Source organism: Mus caroli, chromosome 3 (assembly GCF_900094665.2).
Source record: "Mus caroli chromosome 3, CAROLI_EIJ_v1.1, whole genome shotgun sequence".
NCBI lineage: Eukaryota > Metazoa > Chordata > Mammalia > Rodentia > Muridae > Mus > Mus caroli.
Genome location: NC_034572.1, coordinates 97,330,390 through 97,339,909, shown reverse-complemented (window position 1 = coordinate 97,339,909; position 9,520 = coordinate 97,330,390). Strand labels below are relative to the sequence as shown.

Here is a 9,520-nt window from a genome sequence, read left to right as displayed (position 1 = left end):
GCTCAGTGCCCTATGGACTAAACCTCTGACAGTGCAAGCAAGCCCCTAATTAAATGCTTTCTTTTTATATGAGTTGTCTTGGTCATGCTTCATAGGATAGAACAAAGACTATGACATCCACTGAGCCACCTTGCAGGTTTTGGGGTTTTTGCAGATGCATCCCCTCCATGCAGCTGTAGATGGCCTGGAACTCCCAAAGTTCCACCTGCCTCTGCCCCCTGAATGCTGGGTGAGATTAAAGCCTATTGTGTGAATATCCTCAGAAATCAAAACATCCCATCCTTCCAGGGAGCACCTTAACCCTGGAGGTAAACAATTCTTTAAAATGGCTTCAAGAACTCCCTGAAACTGACCAGACTCACTAGGCCCTGCCCTGCCCTGCCAGAGGAAAGAATAAAGACATCGTGTCCCTCTCAGACTTGGCAGCTGCCAAGAAGACTCAAGAGAAGAACAGCTGCAGAGAAGACTCAAACAAAATGAGCTGCCTGGAAGAGACTTGGACCAACTGTGGCACCTGAGCTGCTGTAGACCATACAGTATGCTCCAGGCTACCAGCTCTGTGAGCTGTCACCATGCTGGGGTGGGCAGCTGTAAAAAAACACCAATAAAATTCATTGGTTCACCAAGCTGGACTCCGGTAGTATCTGTATTTTGTCTGACCTGGGCTCCCTAGATGTCTTGTTGCTTCTCCCCAGGAAAGTTTGGCACAGAACAAAGCTGTGGTCCACAAGGTCCAGCATCCCTTTTTGAGATTGTGTGTGTGTGTGTGTGTGTGTGTGTGTGTGTGTGTGTGTGTATGATTGTTTTGCTTGATTCCTGCAAAGGCCAGAAGAGGACATGAGATTTCCTGGAACTGAGTTACAGACTATTGTGAGCTGCCATGTAGGTGCCAGGACCTGAATCAGGGTCTTCTGAATGAGGCCAGTACTCTTTTTTGTTTGTTTGTTTGTTTTGTTTTGTTTTGTTTGAGACAGGGTTTCTCTGTGTGGCCCTGGCTGTCCTGGAACTCACTCTGTAGACCAGGCTGGCCTAGAAATCAGAAATCTGCCTGTCTCTGCCTCCCAAGTGCTGGGATTAAAGGCCTGCACCACCACTGCCGGGCTAGGCCAGTGTTCTTAACCTCTGAGCCACTCCCCAGAGCCCCCATCAGTGTTTCTATTGAGTACTTAGCTACAAGTCTTTGCTCATAGAATTCCCTTAGCTTTGTCCTGAAGATTCTAGTTATGTCTTAATTACCATTTGATTTTAGGGATTTTAAAATTTTCCTTTCTGAGCCGGGTGTGGTGGCACACGCCTAGAATCCCAGCACTCAGGAGGCAGAGGTAGGAAGATTTCTGAGTTCGAGGCCAGCCTGGTCTACAAAGTGAGTTCCAGGACAGCCAGAGCTATACAGAGAAACCCTGTCTTGGAAAAAAAAAAAAAGTATGTTGATAGCTGGCATGGTGGGGACACACATTTAATCCCAGCACTCAGGAGACAGAGGCAAGGCCAGTTTGATCTACATAGCGGGTTTCAGGTCATCCACAGCTACATAGAGAGATTGTGTCTAAAAACAAAACAAACAAACAAACAAACAAACAAACCACTCTTCTTGGGCTGGAGAGATTGCTGGGTAGTTAAAAGTACATTCCAGGCTGCTCTGGCAGAGGACCCAAGTTCAGATCCCAACACCCCCATCACATGCCTCACAACCATCTGTAGCCCCAGGGTCTAAGCACTGGATACCCTTTTCTGGCCTCTGTGGGGCACATGAGTAAACCTAGACAGTAACTATGCTTTCAACCTAAGGTGCTTGAGGAAGCGCTGGAGTTTTGCTTCCTGTTGGTTTACTGAACTCTGATCAGATCTACTCAAGAAATTGTTTTCGATTTTTTTGAATGTAGTAAGAACTTATTGGTGGCCTAGGATATGACATGTTTTAGAGAATATTCCATGGACTACTTAGAAAAACATGTATCACCTGTCTATTGGATGAAATGTGTGTGTGTGTGTTACATTTAATACATGGTATCCTCTCTTTCTCTCTCTCTCTCTCTCTCTCTCTCTCTCTCTCTCTCTCTCTCTCCCTCTCCCTCTCTCCCCCCATGACAAGTTTTTTAAGTTTTTCTGTATAGCCCTGGCTCTCCTGGAACTTGCTTTATAAACCAGGCTGGCCGTGAACTCACAGAGATCTGCCTACCTCTCTCTCTGGGATTAAAGGTATGTGCTACCTACCATGCTATGACTGGCTCATTTAACATTTTTTTTTTAATGTTCTAAAGTTTATGGAATTTAGTTTGGATGGATGGCCTCTGTAATGATGGGACTAAGGTACCAAACTCATCTATCCTAACTATATCAGGACCTGTCTGGCATTTTATGCCTATTGAGATTTGTAAAACCTCAAGCCCCCAGGCCTGGATAGATGGCTCAGCAGTTGGACACCTGATAAATTGTTGCTCTTGCCAATTTTGGAGTTCTGTTCCCAGCAGCCGCAGTGGGCAGGTACAACTGCCTGTAACTCCAGCTCTATGGGGTCTGAACAGATTTGCAATGCCTTTCTGTTTATCATGGCTCCTTCTTGGGCTGGGTCACCTTGTCATAGCCCAGAGGACATGGGCACTGTGCTCAAGCTCATTTTTTAAGAACATTTTTGATGTTTGAATATAGCATTTTGTCAACATTGTCTTTTATCTCTGATACTCTCTTTTCGGCATAGTCAAGTCAATTGATGATATTTTCCACTGTGTTTTTTTATATATATATTTGAGTCGTTGAGTTTTTATTTTCCCACATTTCCATTTGAGTTTCAAAAACAAAACAAAACAAAAAAACCCAATAGCCTTGCTTTCTTTCATATTGCCAACTTTTTCATATGAAATACTTTTTTTTTTTTTTTGGTTTGTTTTTTTGGTTTTTTTCGTGACAGGGTTTTCTCTGTGTAGCCCTAGCTGTCCTGGAACTCACTCTGTAGACCAGGCTGGCCTCAAACTCAGAAATCTGCCTGCCTCTGCCTCCCAAGTGCTGGGATTAAAGGCGTGTGCCACCACCGCTCGGGCATATGAAATACTTCTGTTGAAAATATATATTTATGGAGAGATGGCACAGTGGTTAAGAGCACTGACTACTCTTCCAGAGGTCCTGGGTTCAATTCCCAGCAACCACATGGTGGCTCACAACCATCTGTAATGGGATCCGATGCCCTCTTCTGGTATTTCTGAAGACAACTATAATGTATACATATACATAAATAAATAAATCATATATACACACACACATATATACATACATATATGTTGGCTGCATGTGTGTATGTTTTATATATGGCATATATACGCAGGCTGCATATATATTCATCTATATGTATATATGCATGTGTGTGTTTGTGTGTCTGTGTGTATATATATATATGTTTGTGTGTGTGTGTGTGTGTGTAATTTGTAGGGTGACTTGGAACTCACAATGTCACTGAGGCAAGCCTTTAATGTTCAGTCTTCTTTACCCTCCTGAGTAGCTGGGATTTCAGCAGCAGTTAGTCATCAGCCTGTGGGTAGAGACCCTTTGGGGCTGCCTATCAGATATCCTGAATATCAGTTATGATCATAACAGTGGCAAATTACAGCTATGAATAACAATAAAATAATTTTAATTTTACAGTTGGGAGTCACCACAACACGGGGAACTGTATTAAAGGGTCACAGCCTTAGGAAGGTTGTGAGCCACTGGATGACAGGCTTGTGCCACTGGGGACAGCAATTGGCTTGTTTTCTGTCTATTTCTTCCAAATGCCTTTTATTTCCCCTCCTGATTTGCTTTTATTGTCCTTACGGTGAAGACTTTTCTTAAATGAGCATTTGTCCTGTTGTATTTGAAGAACGAGGTGCTTAGAAGCTGCTCAGAAGCCCAGTGTGGTGTGAGCCTCACTTCCTGGCCTGGCGAGCCTTGCCCAAAGAGAGGCCTGTTCTTTGCTCCACTTCCTGAGTGACTCTAACTCTTGGAATGTTCTGACTGATAAGAGTGTCTGTTTACCTGGGGGCCTCGAGCTGTGCCTGATAGTCTGTGCTAACAATGTGCTTTGTGGTGGACACTTGGAGCCTGCAGTATCAGCTCATGCTCAGGAGGGCCTGGAGCGACGGCCGCACCATCTGTGTCTCTGTGATCAAGCCCCAGTGAGAGAAAAATTTAAATACCAGGGTTTAGGTGAGTTCCCTGCCTGGAAGCAAACCACCTGCTGTGTTAGATACCATAGCAGCTGGACAGAACTGCACAGGAACTCTTCCGTTGTGGGAGGACAAAAAGATGCTCTACACTTAAAACATGGTACTGCGTGAATGCCTCTATTCTTCTTCTTCTTCTTTTATTTATTACTATTTATACAAGTACACTGCAGCTGTCTTCTGACACACACAAGAAGAGTGCATCGGATCCCATGACAGATGGTTGTGAGCCACCATGTGGGTGTTAGGATTTGAACTCAGGACCTCTGGAAGAGCAGTCAGTGCTCTTAACCTCTGAGCTATCTCTCCAGCCCACATGCCTCCTTTCTTAGTTATTTAATCTGCAGCCTTTGTTTTTTTTTTAATAAGTTAGTATATATAACCTGAATATAACTGCTTTCAGTGGGTGCTGTGAGTGCCAGCAGGTAGACTATCAGTTGTCAGATTCCATGATTATTATCTCTCTCGTAGATTGCTTGCCCAAGATGACTGCTATTTGTATACTTGGGTAGCTTGTAGAGATACTCACTTACCTGGGAACCAGAAACCACACAAAAGAGCTTAGAAGAGCCTTCCCCTTGTTGAGTCTTCACATAAGACTGCAATCCTGGAGGGAAATTTGACCTAAATCTCCTAAGAAACCGTGAGCCACCCATCTTAGCCATGCCCACAATAATGAAGGGTTGTTGTTTTAAGACCCTATTTTCCTTTAATTACATTTTTTAATTTTTAGGTTTTGTGCCTGTGCGTGTGAGTGCCATGGTGGATGTACGGAGGTTGTTAGAGGACAACTTTCTAGAATTGGTTCTATCCTTTTATCACATTAGGTTCCAATATCAGGTCGTCAGGCTTGGTGGCAAACACCTTTACCCACTGAGCCAAAGTTTCTACACTGCTGACAGAAGTTTGTTTATGCACTGACTCTGATATGAGGTGATCTGGTAGATCTACATATCAAGTGTAATGGTTTTCATCTGAGGACATTAAAGGGGGCATTCAGATTATCTTTTCTCTGGGCACAGTGACCTCAGTGATCCTGAGGCTGAGGCAGAAGGGTTGCCACGAGTCCCAGGGCATCCTGTGTTGTATACTATTTCAGTTTTTCAATAGAAGTCTTTTAGGGCATCATTTGAATACCACAGGTTGGTGTTATAAGGCAGGAGCATGCTTCTGAAGCCATTAGCCTGTGGTACTCATTCTTTTTCAGAAATCTAGATACCAAAGTTGTACTGTCCTTGTTTTTGTTTTGTTTTGTTGTTTTTTTAATTGGGAGACATTTCTTTTCAGAGTCCTCTGTCAGGTAAGTGAAAGGGAACAGATGGGACTATGAAATACGATGTATTTGAACTCCTAGGATTGATTGATTGATTGATTGATTGACTGATTTTTTTGAGGCAAAGTCTCACGTACTTCAAGCTGGCCTCAAGCTCAGCCTTGAGCTTCTGATTCTCCTGCTCTCACCTCCTGAGTGTGCACTACCATGACTGGTATATGCAGTGCTGGGTATCAAAACCCACAGCTTCATGCCTGCCTGACAAGCACGATCCCATATGGAGGTCAGAGAACAGCTTAGAGGAGTCAGTTCCACTTTTATGTAGGCCATAGGGATCAAACTCAGGTAAATACTGTTCCTCCATCTTGCTGGCCCTCAATTGCTTTTTTTTTTTTTTTTTTTTTTTTTGGTAGACCTAAACAATGTCCTGGAGAACAAATACTTGGATGCTTGAGTTCAAGGCCTAAAGCTAAAGAAAGAAGCCCAAACCCTTCATGGGTATCTGCATTGACATGTGTATATCCTCTACATACTTATATATGCTTTAAAATAAAAATTTTAGGTTTTTTGTTTTTTGAGAGACGCTTTCTCTGTGTAGCCCTGGCTGTTTTGGAGCTCACTTTGTAGACCAGGCTGGCCTCGAACTCAGAAATNCGCCTGCCTCTGCCTCCCAAGTGCTGGGATTAAAGGCATGCGCCACCACACCCAGCTAAAAATTTTAAAGTCAATAAGAAAATAAAGATAACCCTCTACAGAAATAAGAAAGAGAGGCAGAGGAGTGTGAAAATGGCTGACACAAATATGAAGTACCATTTAATATTGTTGGCAATGCAAGTAAAAACCTGAAGGACAGCCGGGCATGGTTCATATGCCTTTAATCCCAGCACTTGGGAGGCAGAAGCAGGTGGATTTCTGAGTTGGAGGCCAGCCTGGTCTACAGAGTGAGTTCCAGGACAACCAGAGCTACACAGAGAAACCCTGTCTTGAAAAACAAACAAACAAAAAAACAAAACACAAAACAAAACAAAAACCTGAAGGAGTTACAATACCTCTACATGATAAAGATGGTTGAGTTAATGTGCAGATAACAGAACACTGTCCTTCTAGACAATAGCCTGGCCTGGTGGTACATCCCTGGAACCCTAGCACTCAGAAGTAGAGGCAGAAGGATCAGGAGCTCAAGCCAGTCAAGGGCCAATGGCTAGGCTGCTGGGCTCCTTATGGCTGACCGTGAGCACTGTCTTGTCTACCCAGGACAAACACTGTACAAGTGTACTTGCTGCCAGATTGTTATCTTAATTGCATGTTTGCCGAATTTTGCTAAGTGTTCTAAGCAGTTGACCCTAATGGAACTATTTCACCCAGGGGATGTATATAGATAGTCCTTTATCCTGGGGCTTCAATGGGTGGCTGGAATGCTGTTCTCCAGATGGTCCTTCTGCATCCTGCAATCTAGACAACAGTAGGGAATAGGAGGAAGAGATTTGCAGTCTAGGTTCTTGCTTTCTTTCCCCAAGCCTAGAGCATTGATTCATTGGCTTTGTGCAGATGGGGAAACACAGCTGGTTGGAGGCAGAAAAAGGGCCTCCTGCCTGAGGCCATAAAGAACTCACATCCATTCCCACCCCCACCTGCCCACTCCCCAGGGCCTCTCCCTGCAACTGGACTGGGGTTGCCAGAGCTCCCTGAGAGGAAGAACAGACCCTACTCTGCAGTGATCAAGCCCCAGGGCACCTTGGCTACTAAGACCCAGGCTCTGCCAGTAAAATCTGCCTCTTTCTTCTTTTTGGCTAACTCAGAAGCCTGACCTTCTTGTTTAGCTTGTCTGTTCAGGATGAAGGAAATCGCCAAACTTCCTGTACCTGCAGACTTTCTCCCCTTCCCAGAAGGGCAGTGAAGACCAGGGCTAGCCATCCAAGCTGCACCTTACCCACCTGCCCCAGGGACAGCACTAGCTCACACCCAATGCTCCTGAACTGAAAGTTCCAGAAACCAGAGCTCTCCTACACACCTGCCCACAAGGCCAACCCTGGCACCACAGCATCTCAGCTTCCTTCTTTTCTTCATTTTGACTGGAGCTCCTTTTTCCAGCTGGGACTCTGAACTTCGTAGGGATGTGTAGACACCGTGGGTATTCAAAGACTGTGTGGATGTGTAGTTACTATATATTTGCAATTGGAATATTGGGGGGGGGTGCCTTTTTGGTTTGTTTGTTTGTTTGTTTGTTTGTTTCAAGACAGGGTTTCTCTGTGTAGCCCTGGCTGTCCTGGAACTCACTCTGTAGACCAGGCTGGCCTCGAACTCAGAAATTTGCCTGCCTCTGCCTTCTAAGTGCTGGAATTAAACCAAGTGCTGGGATTAAAGGCGCTCGCGCCACCAAGCCTGGCTCTGCCTCTGCCTCCTGAATGCTGGGAGTAAAGGTGTGCGACACTACCCTCCTTGCTGCCATAGGAAATATTAAAGATTTATCCAACTATCTGAAAAGAGGGAGGGGTGTCTGAGGATATAGATAGGCACACACATATAAAATGGATGAATCTTGAAACATATTTCAAAATAAAGCAATATAGATGGGGAATGATATTATATTTTAATTTTAAAAAGAAAAACTTAAAAGGAAGACAGGTGCCAGGTGGTGGTGCCAAACACCTTTAATCCCAGCACTGGGAAGGCAGAGGCAGGCAGATCTCAGAGATCAAGTCCAGCCTGGTCTACAGAATGAGTTCCAGGACAGCTGGGACTACAGAGAAACTCTGTCTCAAGAAACTATAAAATAAAAATAAAATAAGCTAGGGTATTTAGCTCAGTAGGAGAACACTTGTGTAGCATATATTAGGCCCCAGGTTCTATTTCTAGTCCTGTGAAAGTCAGTCAGTCTCTTCCTCCTTCTGTGAAGATGCATGAGATAAATACATGTGTGTCCCAAAGTAAGCAAAACTAACAACACATACATAGATTCTAAAATTATAAACTTTTTAAAAGGTGTGTGGTAATTTATCATTAGAGTGGGGCAGTGGTGGGAATCGGTGTAGGGACAGCAATTAGAAAGGCAAGTTTGCATTCCCTGCCTTGAATAATGCACTCTAAAATTATTGATTCGTAGGTAATTTATATTTTATGCATTTTTCTATATGCCTGCTATATTTAATAATTAAGAGGTTTATTTCTGTATGTTTACCTTCAATTGATCGATTGATAGATAGATAGATAGACAGACAGACAGACAGATAGGTAGATAATAAACTGACTGGGATTGAACGGGGAGCCTTGCTCATGTTAGGCCAACTTCCTGCCACTGAGTTGCACCCCTAGCTCTAGTGACATTTTCTCCTCTCTTGTGTTTTCTTGGGTTGAGACTGAATTTCACATAGCCTTGGCTGGCTTCAAATCATTATGGAGCTAAGGCTGCTTTGATATTCCGATCTGCCTGCCTCATCTCCTCAAAGTTGAAGTTATAGGGATATACCACCATGTCCCGCTCCTTCTGGTACTTCTAAAAGAGATGCTATCACTCCACTACAAAAGGATCCTGTCTCTAGTAACTGTATTTTTAAAGTTATGGCAGCAGTATGAAAGGAAAAGTATCCTTGATCTGCAATCAGTGCACACATTTACACATACTATTTGATGGGCAGATGAAAGTTTAACATGCATAGCTTTTCAGCACATAGTAATTGTTAGCATTTTTTCTAAACTCCAGCTCACAGTTACCTGGCAGGTATGCCTGACTCACTATAAAAAGGGCTGTTCGAGATGGCTTAGCGGGTAAGAGCACTGATTGCTCTTCCAGAGGTCCTAAGTTCAAATCCCAGCAACCACACAGTGGCTCACAACCACCTGTAATGAGATCTGATGCCCTCTTCTGATGGGTCTGAAGTCAGCTACAGTGTACTTATGTATAATAATAAATAAATCTTTGGGTCGGATCAAGCAGGGACCAAGCAAGCAGGGCTGAGTGGGATCCACCAGAGCGAGCAAAGTTGACTGGAGTGAGCAGAGGTCTTAAAAATTCAATTCCCAACAAACCACATGAAGGCTCACAACCATATGT

At 43.8% G+C, this 9,520-nt stretch overlaps 1 pseudogene; it reads left to right on the top strand.

The window, feature by feature from the left end:
• Nucleotides 1-3,263: 3,263 nt before the first annotated feature.
• The window catches only part of LOC110291898, a 9,771-nt pseudogene continuing 3,514 nt past the window's right edge, over nt 3,264-9,520 (top strand).